Source organism: Pseudophryne corroboree, unplaced genomic scaffold, assembly GCF_028390025.1.
Source record: "Pseudophryne corroboree isolate aPseCor3 unplaced genomic scaffold, aPseCor3.hap2 scaffold_509, whole genome shotgun sequence".
Classification (NCBI taxonomy): domain Eukaryota; kingdom Metazoa; phylum Chordata; class Amphibia; order Anura; family Myobatrachidae; genus Pseudophryne; species Pseudophryne corroboree.
The window spans coordinates 276,426-295,346 of NW_026970114.1; the positions used below are offsets into that span (position 1 = coordinate 276,426).

General features: G+C 36.1%; 3 non-coding genes across 3 annotated transcripts; all 3 read left to right on the top strand.

Annotated features, from left to right (window-relative positions):
- Positions 1 to 119: 119 nt before the first annotated feature.
- LOC135030968 (U1 spliceosomal RNA) lies at positions 120 to 282 on the top strand. Its single transcript, XR_010226865.1, has one exon. It is a non-coding gene; the product is annotated as a U1 spliceosomal RNA (small nuclear RNA).
- A 671-nt stretch (positions 283 to 953) lies between these two features.
- On the top strand, positions 954 to 1,117 carry LOC135030948 (U1 spliceosomal RNA). Its single transcript, XR_010226847.1, has one exon. It is a non-coding gene; the product is annotated as a U1 spliceosomal RNA (small nuclear RNA).
- A 152-nt stretch (positions 1,118 to 1,269) lies between these two features.
- LOC135030983 (U1 spliceosomal RNA) lies at positions 1,270 to 1,432 on the top strand. Its single transcript, XR_010226879.1, has one exon. It is a non-coding gene; the product is annotated as a U1 spliceosomal RNA (small nuclear RNA).
- The last annotated feature ends 17,489 nt before the right edge of the window (positions 1,433 to 18,921 follow it).

Below are 18,921 nucleotides of genomic sequence, written 5' to 3' on the forward strand. Positions count from 1 at the left end.
CAGATCTTCCTCTAGCCTTGTTCTTCTTTTGAGAGTTCCCTTGTGCTGCCTCAGTTGGATCTCCTTCACTTGACAGGGGGGTGCACGAGCAGCGACCCTCCCTAGCTCTAGCCCAACTCCTACTTACCTGCCAGGTGAGATATTATGATCAGGAAGGTGCTTCTCCCAGGGAAAGGCTCACCCATTGCACTCTGGGTGTGCTGCTCCTGCGATTTCCCCAAATGTGGGAAACTTGACTGCATAATTTGTGTTTCCTCTGGTCGGCTCTCGTATAATTCAGATCTCCTTGTCTCAGGTCTTTCTCCAGCCTAGTTTGCTGTCTGTTTCCACTTCTCTTTTCTTGAGCCGCTCCCTTCTATGCCCTTGCGCACTATCCTGACCTCTCCCGTCTGCTTACTTTGTGCCTTCCAACGCACAATGCATACTACAGGTAGTGCTGCAGGGCCCACACCCTTTTACATGCTTTACAGAACAGCTCTGGAGCTGTTACAGTGCCCAGCTGCTGCAAGAAATCATCTTGAATGCTTCAGGGGCTGGGGCATAGCCAACATGAGCCCCACACCGAAGGAGGGTGGAGATGTTTAATGCGAATTAAGGGTCATCCAAGCGCCACAAAAGGATGCCATGCCCTGCACATCCCTTTTTTCTTTTCATATGCAGACGAGGGTTGAAGCCAACTTTGACCCACTGCTTGGATGACATCACCATATGCAAATCCATCTGCTGCAGGCCTTCCCCCAGGAATGCTTGTACTAGTTGTTGCATTTGGTTTGTTGTTTGGGGGTGCTTCAGTATTAGGCAGCCTTCTGCCCTCCCATGTTCATCTGAAAATATGTGTTCTACCTGCAGTTGTTGTCCCCAGATGAGAGTTCCCTTGTGCTGCCTCAGTTGAATCTCCTTTACTTGACAGAGATGTGCCTGAGCAGCGGCCCTCCCCAGCCCTATCCCAAATCATACTTATTTTGCATAGGAGATACCATGGTCATGAAGATTGTTCTCCCAGGGTGAGGTTCATTCATTGCATTCTGGGTATGCTGACCCCTGTGATTTCCCCAAATGTGGGAAACTCGACTGCATTATTTGTGGTAGTGGGGGACTGTGTTTGTGCTTTCCTCTGCTCAGCTCTGGTAAAAGTCAGATTTCTTTGTCTCAGATCTTCCTCTAGCCTTGTTCTTCTTTTGAGAGTTCCCTTGTGCTGCCTCAGTTGGATCTCCTTCACTTGACAGGGGGTTGCCCGAGCAGCGACCCTCCTCAGCTCTTGCCCAACTCCTACTTACCTGCCAGGTGAGATACTATGATCATGAAGGTGCTTCTCCCAGGGCAAGGCTCACCCATTGCACTCTGTGTGTGCTGCTCCAGCGATTTCCCCAAATGTGGGAAACTCGACTGCATAATTTGTGTTTCCCCTGGTCGGCTCTCGTATAATTCAGATCTCTTTGTCTCAGGTCTTTCTCCAGCCTAGTTTGCTGTCTGTTTCCACTTCTCTTTTCTTGAGCCGCTCCCTTCTATGCCCTTGCGCACTATCCTGACTTCTCCCGTCTGCTTACTTTGTGCCTTCCAACGCACAATGCGAACTACAGGTAGTGCTGCAGGGCCCACACCCTTTTAGTTGCCTTACAGAGCAGCTCTGGAGCTGTTACAGTGCCCAGCTGCTGCAAGAAATCAGCTTGAATGTTCTTCGTTGATTGATGGAAGAAACATCTTACAAAAACTCTCCAGATTATTGACTTTTTAAAGTTTTTCTAGGAAACGTTCTAGATGAATGCTTATTAGCGTTTGTCAGAATGTACGTTTGCAAAGTGTCACTGTGGCGCAATCAGTTAGTGTGTTCGGTTATTATCCAAAAGGTTGGTGGTTCAATCCCACCCAGGGACGTAATTTACCTTGTTATCAGATTTTGGTGATCTTTAAGTAGACAAGTCAAAATTTCAAACCCCCTCTTGTGGTGTAGGGTACCTGGCCTTCTCTGATGTAATCAGAGTTAGATTTGATTCAGTGATTTTATAAAAAAAACAGCTAGGAAGCACAATTTAGCAGTGGGTTGCAGAGAAAAAGAAATATGCTGGCAAAAAAATCCAATTGAGTGATTAAACAGCTCTTCATTTTCTGGCTTTATTTTTATGCTAACAAATTTGTTCTCTGAAAAGTGTCCACAAAGCCAAGTATCTGATTAACACCTTTGTAGGGATGGTTTTTCACCTATTACTAAATTAAACTTGCTTCATTGGAAAGGCAGCAAGATGCATCGTCATTTCAATATCTACTGAAATAATACAGGTTGACACCAGGAAACATTAACGCCACTGCATCCTTGCTGCTTTCTCATGTGGAAGTCTGTTTAATGTGAAAACAAGGTGATATCTAATTAGCACACAGGTAAGGAATTAAGAAAATCTTTATTTTAGGGTGAAGATGTTTCTCACAAAATCGTTGCCCCAATGCATCATTGAAATTCAAGCTGGAAAGATGATTTTAATATATCACTTGTACATTTTGTATTGCTCTTCTGGTGACAATGTAGTTTGTTTTTGTCAATTACCATTTTAATAATAGGGTAAAGAAAATGAAGTGGATTTTTGAAAGAAAACAATACTGTCAATATACTATTAAAACAAATTAAAATGGTAAAAGTTATTGTACTTTAAGTAAAAATAAAAGAGCCAAAATATCAATCCCAGTTTTGGATTACTTTAATTAACAAAAAAAAAATGCATATAGCAGAGGATAGTTTCAATCTGCCTACCTCTGGGTTATGGGCCCAGCATGCTTCCATTGCAGTACTCTGCTGCACATGTAAGTGCAAGAGATCCTGAAGCACTCACTCATCATGGGAAAGTACCAATGTGTTTCTTCGTTGGTTGATGGAAGAAACATCTTACAAAAACTCTCCAGATTATTGACTTTTTAAAGTTTTTCTAGGAAACGTTTTAGATGAATGCTTATTAGCCCTTGTCGGTATATACTTTTGCAATGTGTCTCTGTGGCGCAATTAGTTAGTGTGTACGGCTATTAACCAAAAGGTTGGTGGTTCAATCCCACCCAGGTACGTAATTGACCTTGTTATCAGATTTTGGTGATCTTTAAGTAGACAAGTCAAAATTTCAAACCCCCTGTTATGGTGTAGGGTACCTGGCCTTCTCTGATGTAATCAGAGTTAGATTTGATTCAGTGATTTTATAAAAACAGCTAGGAAGCACAATTTAGCAGTGGGTTGCAGAGAAAAAGAAATATGCTGGCAGAAAAATCCAATTGAGTGATTAAACAGCTCTTCATTTTCTGGCTTTATTTTTATGCTAACAAATTTGTTCTCTGAAAAGTGTCCACAAAGCAAAGTCTCTGATTAACACCTTTGTAGGGATGGTTTTTCACCTATTACTAAATTAAACTTGCTTCATTGGAAAGGCAGCAAGATGCATCCTCATTTCAATGTCTACTGAAATAATACAAGTTGACACCAGGAAACATTAACGCCACTGCATCCTTGCTGCTTTCTCATGTGGAAGTCTGTTTAATGTGAAAACAAGGTGATATCTAATTAGCACACAGGTAAGGAATTAAGAAAATCTTTATTTAAGGGTGAAGATGTTTCTCACAAAATCGTTGCCCCAATGCATCATTGAAATTCAAGCTGGAAAGATGATTTTAATATATCACTTGTACATTTTGTATTGCTCTTCTGGTGACAATGTAGTTTGTTTTTGTCAATTACCATTTTAATAATAGGGTAAAGAAAATGAAGTGGATTTTTGAAAGAAAACAATACTGTCAATATACTATTAAAACAAATTAAAATGGTAAAAGTTATTGTACTTTAAGTAAAAATAAAAGAGCCAAAATATCAATCCCAGTTTTGGATTACTTTAATTAACAAAAAAAAATGCATATAGCAGAGGATAGTTTCAATCTGCCTACCTCTGGGTTATGGGCCCAGCATGCTTCCATTGCTGTACTCTGCTGCACATGTAAGTGCAAGAGATCCTGAAGCACTCACTCATCATGGGAAAGTACCAATGTGTTTCTTCGTTGGTTGATAGAAGAAACATCTTACAAAAACTCTCCAGATTGTTGACTTTATTAATTTTTTCTAGGAAACGTTTTAGATGAATGCTTATTAGCCTTTGTCAGTATGTACTTTTGCAAAGTGTCTCTGTGGCGCAATCAGTTAGTATGTACGGCTATTAACCAAAAGGTTGGTGGTTCAATCCCACCCAGGGACCTAATTGACCTTGTTATCAGATTTTGGTGATCTTTAAGTAGACAAGTCAAAATTTCAAACCCCCTGTTATGGTGTAGGGTACCTGGCCTTCTCTGATGTAATCAGAGTTAGATTTGATTCAGTGATTTTATAAAAACAGCTAGGAAGCACAATTTAGCAGTGGGTTGCAGAGAAAAAAAATATGCTGGCAGAAAAATCCAATTGAGTGATTAAACAGCTCTTTATTTTCTGGCTTTATTTTTATGCTAACAAATTTGTTCTCTGAAAGGTGTCCACAAAGCCAAGTCTCTGATTAACACCTCTGTAAGGATGGTTTTTCACCTATTACTAAATTAAATTGCTTCATTGGAAAGGCAGCAAGATGCATCCTCATTTCAATGTCTACTGAAATAATACAGGTTGACACCAGGAAACATTAACGCCACTGCATCCTTGCTGCTTTCTCATGTGGAAGTCTGTTTAATGTGAAAACAAGGTGATATCTAATTAGCACACAGGTAAGGAATTAAGAAAATCTTTATTTAAGGGTGAAGATGTTTCTCACAAAATCGTTGCCCCAATGCATCATTGAAATTCAAGCTGGAAAGATGATTTTAATATATCACTTGTACATTTTGTATTGCTCTTCTGGTGACAATGTAGTTTGTTTTTGTCAATTACCATTTTAATAATAGGGTAAAGAAAATTAAGTGGATTTTTGAAAGAAAACAATACTGTCAATATACTATTAAAACAAATTAAAATGGTAAAAGTTATTGTACTTTAAGTAAAAATAAAAGAGCCAAAATATCAATCCCAGTTTTGGATTACTTTAATTAACAAACAAAAAAATGCATATAGCAGAGGATAGTTTCAATCTGCCTACCTCTGGGTTATGGGCCCAGCATGCTTCCATTGCTGTACTCTGCTGCACATGTAAGTGCAAGAGATCCTGAAGCACTCACTCATCATGGGAAAGTACCAATGTGTTTATTCGTTGGTTGATGGAAGAAACATCTTACAAAAACTCTCCAGATTATTGATTTTTTAATGTTTTTCTAGGAAATGTTCTAGATGTATGCTTATTAGCCTTTGTCAGTATGTACTTTTTGCAAAGTGTCTCTGTGGCGCAATCGGTTAGTGTGTTCGGCTATTAACCAAAAGGTTGGTGGTTCAATCCCACCCAGGGACGTAATTGACCTTGTGATCAGATTTTGGTGATATTTAAGTAGACAAGTCAAAATTTCATACCCCCTCTTATTGTGTAGGGTACCTGGCCTTCTCTGATGTAATCAGAGTTAGATTTGATTCAGTGATTTTATAAAAAACAGCTAGGAAGCACAATTTAGCAGTGGGTTGCAGAGAAAAAAAATATGCTGGCAGAAAAATCCAATTGAGTGATTAAACAGCTCTTCATTTTCTGGCTTTATTTTTATGCTAACAAATTTGTTCTCTGAAAAGTGTCCACAAAGCCAAGTCTCTGATTAACACCTTTGTAAGGATGGTTTTTCACCTATTACTAAATTAAACTTGCTTCATTGGAAAGGCAGCAAGATGCATCCTCATTTCAATGTCTACTGAAATAATACAAGTTGACACCAGGAAACATTAACGCCACTGCATCCTTGCTGCTTTCTCATGTGGAAGTCTGTTTAATGTGAAAAAAACAAGGTGATATCTAATTAGCACACAGGCAAGGAATTAAGAAAATCTTTATTTAAGGGTGAAGATGTTTCTCACAAAATTGTTGACCCAATGCATCATTGAAATTCAAGCTGGAAAGATGAATTTAATATATCACTTGTACATTTTGTATTGCTCTTCTGGTGACAATGTAGTTTGTTTTTGTCAATTACCATTTTAATAATAGGGTAAAGAAAATGAAGTGGATTTTTGAAAGAAAACAATACTGTCAATATACTATTAAAACAAATTAAAATGGTAAAAGTTATTGTACTTTAAGTAAAAATAAAAGAGCCAAAATATCAATCCCAGTTTTGGATTACTTTAATTAACAAACAAACAAATGCATATAGCAGAGGATAGTTTCAATCTGCCTACCTCTGGGTTATGGGCCCAGCATGCTTCCATTGCTGTACTCTGCTGCACATGTAAGTGCAAGAGATCCTGAAGCACTCACTCATCATGGGAAAGTACCAATGTGTTTCTTCGTTGGTTGATAGAAGAAACATCTTACAAAAACTCTCCAGATTATTGACTTTATTAATTTTTTCTAGGAAACGTTTTAGATGAATGCTTATTAGCCTTTGTCAGTATGTACTTTTGCAAAGTGTCTCTGTGGCGCAATCAGTTAGTATGTACGGCTATTAACCAAAAGGTTGGTGGTTCAATCCCACCCAGGGACCTAATTGACCTTGTTATCAGATTTTGGTGATCTTTAAGTAGACAAGTCAAAATTTCAAACCCCCTGTTATGGTGTAGGGTACCTGGCCTTCTCTGATGTAATCAGAGTTAGATTTGATTCAGTGATTTTATAAAAACAGCTAGGAAGCACAATTTAGCAGTGGGTTGCAGAGAAAAAAAATATGCTGGCAGAAAAATCCAATTGAGTGATTAAACAGCTCTTTATTTTCTGGCTTTATTTTTATGCTAACAAATTTGTTCTCTGAAAGGTGTCCACAAAGCCAAGTCTCTGATTAACACCTTTGTAAGGATGGTTTTTCACCTATTACTAAATTAAACTTGCTTCATTGGAAAGGCAGCAAGATGCATCCTCATTTCAATGTCTACTGAAATAATACAGGTTGACACCAGGAAACATTAACGCCACTGCATCCTTGCTGCTTTCTCATGTGGAAGTCTGTTTAATGTGAAAACAAGGTGATATCTAATTAGCACACAGGTAAGGAATTAAGAAAATCTTTATTTAAGGGTGAAGATGTTTCTCACAAAATCGTTGCCCCAATGCATCATTGAAATTCAAGCTGGAAAGATGATTTTAATATATCACTTGTACATTTTGTATTGCTCTTCTGGTGACAATGTAGTTTGTTTTTGTCAATTACCATTTTAATAATAGGGTAAAGAAAATTAAGTGGATTTTTGAAAGAAAACAATACTGTCAATATACTATTAAAACAAATTAAAATGGTAAAAGTTATTGTACTTTAAGTAAAAATAAAAGAGACAAAATATCAATCCCAGTTTTGGATTACTTTAATTAACAAACAAAAAAATGCATATAGCAGAGGATAGTTTCAATCTGCCTACCTCTGGGTTATGGGCCCAGCATGCTTCCATTGCTGTACTCTGCTGCACATGTAAGTGCAAGAGATCCTGAAGCACTCACTCATCATGGGAAAGTACCAATGTGTTTATTCGTTGGTTGATGGAAGAAACATCTTACAAAAACTCTCCAGATTATTGATTTTTTAATGTTTTTCTAGGAAATGTTCTAGATGTATGCTTATTAGCATTTGTCAGTATGTACTTTTTGCAAAGTGTCTCTGTGGCGCAATCGGTTAGTGTGTTCGGCTATTAACCAAAAGGTTGGTGGTTCAATCCCACCCAGGAACGTAATTGACCTTGTGATCAGATTTTGGTGATATTTAAGTAGACAAGTCAAAATTTCAAACCCCCTCTTATTGTGTAGGGTACCTGGCCTTCTCTGATGTAATCAGAGTTAGATTTGATTCAGTGATTTTATAAAAAACAGCTAGGAAGCACAATTTAGCAGTGGGTTGCAGAGAAAAAAAATATGCTGGCAGAAAAATCCAATTGAGTGATTAAACAGCTCTTCATTTTCTGGCTTTATTTTTATGCTAACAAATTTGTTCTCTGAAAAGTGTCCACAAAGCCAAGTCTCTGATTAACACCTTTGTAAGGATGGTTTTTCACCTATTACTAAATTAAACTTGCTTCATTGGAAAGGCAGCAAGATGCATCCTCATTTCAATGTCTACTGAAATAATACAAGTTGACACCAGGAAACATTAACGCCACTGCATCATTGCTGCTTTCTCATGTGGAAGTCTGTTTAATGTAAAAAAAACAAGGTGATATCTAATTAGCACACAGGCAAGGAATTAAGAAAATCTTTATTTAAGGGTGAAGATGTTTCTCACAAAATTGTTGACCCAATGCATCATTGAAATTCAAGCTGGAAAGATGAATTTAATATATCACTTGTACATTTTGTATTGCTCTTCTGGTGACAATGTAGTTTGTTTTTGTCAATTACCATTTTAATAATAGGGTAAAGAAAATGAAGTGGATTTTTGAAAGAAAACAATACTGTCAATATACAATTAAAACAAATTAAAATGGTAAAAGTTATTGTACTTTAAGTAAAAATAAAAGAGCCAAAATATCAATCCCAGTTTTGGATTACTTTAATTAACAAACAAAAAAATGCATATAGCAGAGGATAGTTTCAATCTGCCTACCTCTGGGTTATGGGCCCAGCATGCTTCCTTTGCTGTACTCTGCTGCACATGTAAGTGCAAGAGATCCTGAAGCACTCACTCATCATGGGAAAGTACCAATGTGTTTCTTCGTTGGTTGATAGAAGAAACATCTTACAAAAACTCTCCAGATTATTGACTTTATTAATTTTTTCTAGGAAACGTTTTAGATGAATGCTTATTAGCCTTTGTCAGTATGTACTTTTGCAAAGTGTCTCTGTGGCGCAATCAGTTAGTATGTACGGCTATTAACCAAAAGGTTGGTGGTTCAATCCCACCCAGGGACCTAATTGACCTTGTTATCAGATTTTGGTGATCTTTAAGTAGACAAGTCAAAATTTCAAACCCCCTGTTATGGTGTAGGGTACCTGGCCTTCTCTGATGTAATCAGAGTTAGATTTGATTCAGTGATTTTATAAAAACAGCTAGGAAGCACAATTTAGCAGTGGGTTGCAGAGAAAAAAAATATGCTGGCAGAAAAATGCAATTGAGTGATTAAACAGCTCTTTATTTTCTGGCTTTATTTTTATGCTAACAAATTTGTTCTCTGAAAGGTGTCCACAAAGCCAAGTCTCTGATTAACACCTTTGTAAGGATGGTTTTTCACCTATTACTAAATTAAACTTGCCTCATTGGAAAGGCAGCAAGATGCATCCTCATTTCAATGTCTACTGAAATAATACAGGTTGACACCAGGAAACATTAACGCCACTGCATCCTTGCTGCTTTCTCATGTGGAAGTCTGTTTAATGTGAAAACAAGGTGATATCTAATTAGCACACAGGTAAGGAATTAAGAAAATCTTTATTTAAGGGTGAAGATGTTTCTCACAAAATCGTTGCCCCAATGCATCATTGAAATTCAAGCTGGAAAGATGATTTTAATATATCACTTGTACATTTTGTATTGCTCTTCTGGTGACAATGTAGTTTGTTTTTGTCAATTACCATTTTAATAATAGGGTAAAGAAAATGAAGTGGATTTTTGAAAGAAAACAATACTGTCAATATACTATTAAAACAAATTAAAATGGTAAAAGTTATTGTACTTTAAGTAAAAATAAAAGAGCCAAAATATCAATCCCAGTTTTGGATTACTTTAATTAACAAACAAAAAAATGCATATAGCAGAGGATAGTTTCAATCTGCCTACCTCTGGGTTATGGGCCCAGCATGCTACCATTGCTGTACTCTGCTGCACATGTAAGTGCAAGAGATCCTGAAGCACTCACTCATCATGGGAAAGTACCAATGTGTTTCTTCGTTGGTTGATAGAAGAAACATCTTACAAAAACTCTCCAGATTATTGACTTTATTAAGTTTTTCTAGGAAACGTTTTAGATGAATGCTTATTAGCCTTTGTCAGTATGTACTTTTGCAAAGTGTCTCTGTGGCGCAATCAGTTAGTGTGTACGGCTATTAACCAAAAGGTTGGTGGTTCAATCCCACCCAGGGACGTAATTGACCTTGTTATCAGATTTTGGTGATCTTTAAGTAGACAAGTCAAATTTCATACCCCCTGTTATGGTGTAGGGTACCTGGCCTTCTCTGATGTAATCAGAGTTAGATTTGATACAGTGATTTTATAAAAACATCTAGGAAGCACTATTTAGCAGTGGGTTGCAGAGAAAAAGAAATATGCTGGCAAAAAAATCAAATTGTGTGATTTAACAGCTCTTAATTTTCTTGCTTTATTTTTTATGCTAACAAATTTGTTCTCTGAAAAGTGTCCACAAAGCCAAGTCTCTGATTAACACCTTTGTAGGGATGGTTTTTCACCTATTACTAAATTAAACTTGCTTCATTGGAAAGGCAGCAAGATGCATCCTCATTTCAATGTCTACTGAAATAATACAGGTTGACACCAGGAAACATTAACGCCACTGCATCCTTGCTGCTTTCTCATGTGGAAGTCTGTTTAATGTGAAAACAAGGTGATATCTAATTAGCACACAGGTAAGGAATTACGAAAATCTTTATTTAAGGGTGAAGATGTTTCTCACAAAATTGTTGCCCCAATGCATCATTGAAATTCAAGCTGGAAAAATGATTTTAATATATCACTTGTACATTTTGTATTGCTCTTCTGGTGACAATGTAGTTTTTTTTGTCAATTACCATTTTAATAACAGGGTAAAGAAAATTAAGTGGATTTTTGAAAGAAAACTATACTGTCAATATACTATTAAAACAAATTAAAATGGTAAAAGTTATTGTACTTTAAGTAAAAATAAAAGAGCAAAAATATCAATCCCAGTTTTGATTACTTAAATTAACAAAAAAAATGCATATAGCAAAGGATAGTTTCAATCTGCCTACCTCTGGGTTATGGGTCCAGCATGCTTCCATTGCAGTACTCTGCTGCACATGTAAGTGCAAGAGATCCTGAAGCACTCACTCATCATGGGAAAGTACCAATGTGTTTATTCGTTGGTTGATGGAAGAAACATCTTACAAAAACTCTCCAGATTATTGATTTTTTAATGTTTTCCTAGGAAACGTTCTAGATGTATGCTTATTAGCCTTTGTCAGTATGCACTTTTTGCAAAGTGTCTCTGTGGCGCAATCGGTTAGTGAGTTCGGCTATTAACCAAAAGGTTGGTGGTTCAATCCCACCCAGGGACGTAATTAAACTTGTGGTCAGATTTTGGTGATATTTAAGTAGACAAGTCAAAATTTCAAACCCCCTCTTATGGTGTAGGGTACCTGGCCTTCTCTGATGTAATCAGAGTTAGATTTGATTCAGTGATTTTATAAAAACAGCTAGGAAGCACAATTTAGCAGTGGGTTGCAGAGAAAAAGAAATATGCTGGCAGAAAAATCCAATTGAGTGATTAAACAGCTCTTCATTTTCTGGCTTTATTTTTATGCTAACAAATTTGTTCTCTGAAAAGTGTCCACAAAGCAAAGTCTCTGATTAACACCTTTGTAGGGATGGTTTTTCACCTATTACTAAATTAAACTTGCTTCATTGGAAAGGCAGCAAGATGCATCCTCATTTCAATGTCTACTGAAATAATACAGGTTGACACCAGGAAACATTAACGCCACTGCATCCTTGCTGCTTTCTCATGTGGAAGTCTGTTTAATGTGAAAACAAGGTGATATCTAATTAGCACACAGGTAAGGAATTAAGAAAATCTTTATTTAAGGGTGAAGATGTTTCTCACAAAATCGTTGCCCCAATGCATCATTGAAATTCAAGCTGGAAAGATGATTTTAATATATCACTTGTACATTTTGTATTGCTCTTCTGGTGACAATGTAGTTTGTTTTTGTCAATTACCATTTTAATAATAGGGTAAAGAAAATGAAGTGGATTTTTGAAAGAAAACAATACTGTCAATATACTATTAAAACAAATTAAAATGGTAAAAGTTATTGTACTTTAAGTAAAAATAAAAGAGCCAAAATATCAATCCCAGTTTTGGATTACTTTAATTAACAAAAAAAAAATGCATATAGCAGAGGATAGTTTCAATCTGCCTACCTCTGGGTTATGGGCCCAGCATGCTTCCATTGCTGTACTCTGCTGCACATGTAAGTGCAAGAGATCCTGAAGCACTCACTCATCATGGGAAAGTACCAATGTGTTTCTTCGTTGGTTGATAGAAGAAACATCTTACAAAAACTCTCCAGATTATTGACTTTTTTAAGTTTTTCTAGGAAACGTTTTAGATGAATGCTTATTAGCATTTGTCAGTATGGACTTTTGCAAAGTGTCTCTGTGGCGCAATCAGTTAGTGTGTACGGCTATTAACCAAAAGGTTGGTGGTTCAATCCCACCCAGGGACGTAATTGACCTTGTTATCAGATTTTGGTGATCTTTAAGTAGACAAGTCAAATGTCATACCCCCTCTTATTGTGTAGGGTACCTGGCCTTCTCTGATGTAATCAGAGTTAGATTTGATTCAATGATTTTATAAAAACATCTAGGAAGCACAATTTAGCAGTGGGTTGCAGAGAAAAAGAAATATGCTGGCAAAAAAATCAAATTGCGTGATTAAACAGCTCTTCATTTTCTGGCTTTATTTTTATGCTAACAAATTTGTTCTCTGAAAAGTGTCCACAAAGCCAAGTCTCTGATTAACACCTTTGTAGGGATGATTTTTCACCTATTACTAAATTAAACTTGCTTCATTGGAAAGGCAGCAAGATGCATCCTCATTTCAATGTCTACTGAAATAATACAGGTTGAAACCAGGAAACATTAACGCCACTGCATCCTTGCTGCTTTCTCATGTGGAAGTCTGTTTAATGTGAAAACAAGGTGATATCTAATTAGCACACAGGTAAGGAATTACGAAAATCTTTATTTAAGGGTGAAGATGTTTCTCACAAAATTGTTGCCCCAATGCATCATTGAAATTCAAGCTGGAAAGATGATTTTAATATATCACTTGTACATTTTGTATTGCTCTTCTGGTGACAATGTAGTTTGTTTTTGTCAATTACCATTTTAATAATAGGGTAAAGAAAATTAAGTGGATTTTTGAAAGAAAACAATACTGTCAATATACTATTAAAACAAATTAAAATGGTAAAAGTTATTGTACTTTAAGTAAAAATAAAAGAGCCAAAATATCAATCCCAGTTTTGGATTACTTTAATTAACAAAAAAAAAATGCATATAGCAGAGGATAGTTTCAATCTGCCTACCTCTGGGTTATGGGCCCAGCATGCTTCCATTGCAGTACTCTGCTGCACATGTAAGTGCATGAGATCCTGAAGCACTCACTCATCATGGGAAAGTACCAATGTGTTTCTTCGTTGGTTGATGGAAGAAACATCTTACAAAAACTCTCCAGATTATTGACTTTTTAAAGTTTTTCTAGGAAACGTTTTAGATGAATGCTTATTAGCCCTTGTCAGTATATACTTTTGCAATGTGTCTCTGTGGCGCAATCAGTTAGTGTGTATGGCTATTAACCAAAAGGTTGGTGGTTCAATCCCACCCAGGTACGTAATTGACATTGTTATCAGATTTTGGTGATCTTTAAGTAGACAAGTCAAAATTTCAAACCCCCTGTTATGGTGTAGGGTACCTGGCCTTCTCTGATGTAATCAGAGTTAGATTTGATTCAGTGATTTTATAAAAACAGCTAGGAAGCACAATTTAGCAGTGGGTTGCAGAGAAAAAGAAATATGCTGGCAGAAAAATCCAATTGAGTGATTAAACAGCTCTTCATTTTCTGGCTTTATTTTTATGCTAACAAATTTGTTCTCTGAAAAGTGTCCACAAAGCAAAGTCTCTGATTAACACCTTTGTAGGGATGGTTTTTCACCTATTACTAAATTAAACTTGCTTCATTGGAAAGGCAGCAAGATGCATCCTCATTTCAATGTCTACTGAAATAATACAGGTTGACACCAGGAAACATTAACGCCACTGCATCCTTGCTGCTTTCTCATGTGGAAGTCTGTTTAATGTGAAAACAAGGTGATATCTAATTAGCACACAGGTAAGGAATTAAGAAAATCTTTATTTAAGGGTGAAGATGTTTCTCACAAAATCGTTGCCCCAATGCATCATTGAAATTCAAGCTGGAAAGATGATTTTAATATATCACTTGTACATTTTGTATTGCTCTTCTGGTGACAATGTAGTTTGTTTTTGTCAATTACCATTTTAATAATAGGGTAAAGAAAATGAAGTGGATTTTTGAAAGAAAACAATACTGTCAATATACTATTAAAACAAATTAAAATGGTAAAAGTTATTGTACTTTAAGTAAAAATAAAAGAGCCAAAATATCAATCCCAGTTTTGGATTACTTTAATTAACAAAAAAAAAATGCATATAGCAGAGGATAGTTTCAATCTGCCTACCTCTGGGTTATGGGCCCAGCATGCTTCCATTGCTGTACTCTGCTGCACATGTAAGTGCAAGAGATCCTGAAGCACTCACTCATCATGGGAAAGTATCAATGTGTTTCTTCGTTGGTTGATAGAAGAAACATCTTACAAAAACTCTCCAGATTATTGACTTTTTTAAGTTTTTCTAGGAAACGTTTTAGATGAATGCTTATTAGCATTTGTCAGTATGGACTTTTGCAAAGTGTCTCTGTGGCGCAATCAGTTAGTGTGTACGGCTATTAACCAAAAGGTTGGTGGTTCAATCCCACCCAGGGACGTAATTGACCTTGTTATCAGATTTTGGTGATCTTTAAGTAGACAAGTCAAATGTCATACCCCCTCTTATTGTGTAGGGTACCTGGCCTTCTCTGATGTAATCAGAGTTAGATTTGATTCAATGATTTTATAAAAACATCTAGGAAGCACAATTTAGCAGTGGGTTGCAGAGAAAAAGAAATATGCTGGCAAAAAAATCAAATTGCGTGATTAAACAGCTCTTCATTTTCTGGCTTTATTTTTATGCTAACAAATTTGTTCTCTGAAAAGTGTCCACAAAGCCAAGTCTCTGATTAACACCTTTGTAGGGATGATTTTTCACCTATTACTAAATTAAACTTGCTTCATTGGAAAGGCAGCAAGATGCATCCTCATTTCAATGTCTACTGAAATAATACAGGTTGAAACCAGGAAACATTAACGCCACTGCATCCTTGCTGCTTTCTCATGTGGAAGTCTGTTTAATGTGAAAACAAGGTGATATCTAATTAGCACACAGGTAAGGAATTACGAAAATCTTTATTTAAGGGTGAAGATGTTTCTCACAAAATTGTTGCCCCAATGCATCATTGAAATTCAAGCTGGAAAGATGATTTTAATATATCACTTGTACATTTTGTATTGCTCTTCTGGTGACAATGTAGTTTTTTTTGTCAATTACCATTTTAATAATAGGGTAAAGAAAATTAAGTGGATTTTTGAAAGAAAACTATACTGTCAATATACTATTAAAACAAATTAAAATGGTAAAAAGTTATTGTACTTTAAGTAAAAATAAAAGAGCAAAAATATCAATCCCAGTTTTGATTACTTAAATTAACAAAAAAAAATGCATATAGCAAAGGATAGTTTCAATCTGCCAACCTCTGGGTTATGGGTCCAGCATGCTTCCATTGCAGTACTCTGCTGCACATGTAAGTGCAAGAGATCCTGAAGCACTCACTCATCATGGGAAAGTACCAATGTGTTTATTCGTTGGTTGATGGAAGAAACATCTTACAAAAACTCTCCAGATTATTGATTTTTTAATGTTTTTCTAGGAAACGTTCTAGATGTATGCTTATTAGCCTTTGTCAGTAGGCACTTTTTGCAAAGTGTCTCTGTGGCGCAATCGGTTAGTGTGTTCGGTTATTAACCAAAAGGTTGGTGGTTCAATCCCACCCAGGGACGTAATTAAACTTGTGGTCAGATTTTGGTGATATTTAAGTAGACAAGTCAAAATTTCAAACCCCCTCTTAGGGTGTAGGGTACATGGCCTTCTCTGATGTAATCAGAGTTAGATTTGATTCAGTGATTTTATAAAAAACAGCTAGGAAGCACAATTTAGCAGTGGGTTGCAGAGAAAAAAAATATGCTGGCAGAAAAATCCAATCGAGTGATTAAACAGCTCTTCATTTTCTGGCTTTATTTTTATGCTAACAAATTTGTTCTCTGAAAAGTGTCCACAAAGCCAAGTCTCTGATTAACACCTTTGTAAGGATGTTTTTTCACCTATTACTAAATTAAACTTGCTTCATTGGAAAGGCAGCAAGATGCATCCTCATTTCAATATCTACTGAAATAATACAGGTTGACACCAGGAAACATTAACGCCACTGCTTCCTTGCTGCTTTCTCATGTGGAAGTCTGTTTAATGTGAAAACAAGGTGATATCTAATTAGCACACAGGTAAGGAATTAAGAAAATCTTTATTTAAGGGTGAAGATGTTTCACAAATTTGTTGACCCAATGCATCATTGAAATTCAAGCTGGAAAGATGATTTTAATATATCACTTGTACATTTTGTATTGCTCTTCTGGTGACAATGTAGTTTGTTTTTGTCAATTACCATTTTAATAATAGGGTAAAGAAAATGAAGTGGATTTTTGAAAGAAAACAATACTGTCAATATACTATTAAAACAAATTAAAATGGTAAAAGTTATTGTACTTTAAGTAAAAATAAAAGAGACAAAATATCAATCCCAGTTTTGGATTACTTTAATTAACAAAAAAAAATGCATATAGCAGAGGATAGTTTCAATCTGCCTACCTCTGGGTTATGGGCCCAGCATGCTTCCATTGCAGTACTCTGCTGCACATGTAAGTGCAAGAGATCCTGAAGCACTCACTCATCATGGGAAAGTACCAATGTGTTTCTTCGTTGGTTGATGGAAGAAACATCTTACAAAAACTCTCCAGATTATTGACTTTTTAAAGTTTTTCTAGGAAACGTTCTTGATGAATGCTTATTAGCCTTTGTCAGTATGTACTTTTTGCAAAGTGTCTCTGTGGTGCAATTGGTTAGTGTGTAAGGCTATTAACCAAAAGGTTGGTGGTTCAATCCCACCCAAGAACGTATTTGACCTTGTGATCAGATTTTGGTGATATTTAAGTAGACAAGTCAAAATTTCAAACCCCCTCTTATTGTGTAGGGTACCTGGCCTTCTCTGATGTAATCAGAGTTAGATTTGATTCAGTGATTTTATAAAAAAACAGCTAGGAAGCACAATTTAGCAGTGGGTTGCAGAGAAAAAAAATATGCTGGCAAAAAAAATCCAATTGAGTGATTAAACAGCTCTTCATTTTCTGGCTTTATTTTTATGCTAACAAATTTGTTCTCTGAAAAGTGTCCACAAAGCCAAGTCTCTGATTAACACCTTTGTAAGGATGGTTTTTCACCTATTACTAAATTAAACTTGCTTCATTGGAAAGGCAGCAAGATGCATCCTCATTTCAATGTCTACTGAAATAATACAGGTTGACACCAGGAAACATTAACGCCACTGCATCCTTGCTGCTTTCTCATGTGGAAGTCTGTTTAATGTGAAAACAAGGTGATATCTAATTAGCACACAGGTAAGGAATTAAGAAAATCTTTATTTAAGGGTGAAGATGTTTCTCACAAAATCGTTGCCCCAATGCATCATTGAAATTCAAGCTGGAAAGATGATTTTAATATATCACTTGTACATTTTGTATTGCTCTTCTGGTGACAATGTAGTTTGTTTTTGTCAATTACCATTTTAATAATAGGGTAAAGAAAATGAAGTGGATTTTTGAAAGAAAACAATACTGTCAATATACTATTAAAACAAATTAAAATGGTAAAAGTTATTGTACTTTAAGTAAAAATAAAAGAGCCAAAATATCAATCCCAGTTTTGGATTACTTTAATTAACAAACAAAAAAATGCATATAGCAGAGGATAGTTTCAATCTGCCTACCTCTGGGTTATGGGCCCAGCATGCTTCCATTGCTGTACTCTGCTGCACATGTAAGTGCATGAGATCCTGAAGCACTCACTCATCATGGGAAAGTACCAATGTGTTTCTTCGTTGGTTGATAGAAGAAACATCTTACAAAAACGCTCCAGATTATTGACTTTTTTAAGTTTTTCTAGGAAACGTTTTAGATGAATGCTTATTAGCATTTGTCAGTATGTACTTTTGCAAAGTGTCTCTGTGGCGCAATCAGTTAGTGTGTACGGCTATTAACCAAAAGGTTGGTGGTTCAATTCCACCCAGGGACGTAATTGACCTTGTTATCAGATTTTGGTGATCTTTAAGTAGACAAGTCAAATTTCATACCCCCTGTTATGGTGTAGGGTACCTGGCCTTCTCTGATGTAATCAGAGTTAGATTTGATTCAGTGATTTTATAAAAACATCTAGGAAGCACAATTTAGCAGTGGGTTGCAGAGAAAAAGAAATATGCTGGCAAAAAAATCAAATTGCGTGATTAAACAGCTCTTCATTTTCTGGCTTTATTTTTATGCTAACAAATTTGTTCTCTGAAAAGTGTCCACAAAGCCAAGTCTCTGATTAACACCTTTGTAGGGATGGTTTTTCACCTATTACTAAATTAAACTTGCTTCATTGGAAAGGCAGCAAGATGTATCCTCATTTCAATGTCTACTGAAATAATACAGGTTGACACCAGGAAACATTAACGCCACTGCATCCTTGCTGCTTTCTCATGTGGAAGTCTGTTTAATGCGAAAACAAGGTGATATCTAATTAGCACACAGGTAAGGAATTAAGAAAATCTTTATTTAAGGGTGAAGATGTTTCTCACAAAATCGTTGCCCCAATGCATCATTGAAATTCAAGATGGAAAGATGATTTTAATATATCACTTGTACATTTTGTATTGCTCTTCTGGTGACAATGTAGTTTGTTTTTGTCAATTAC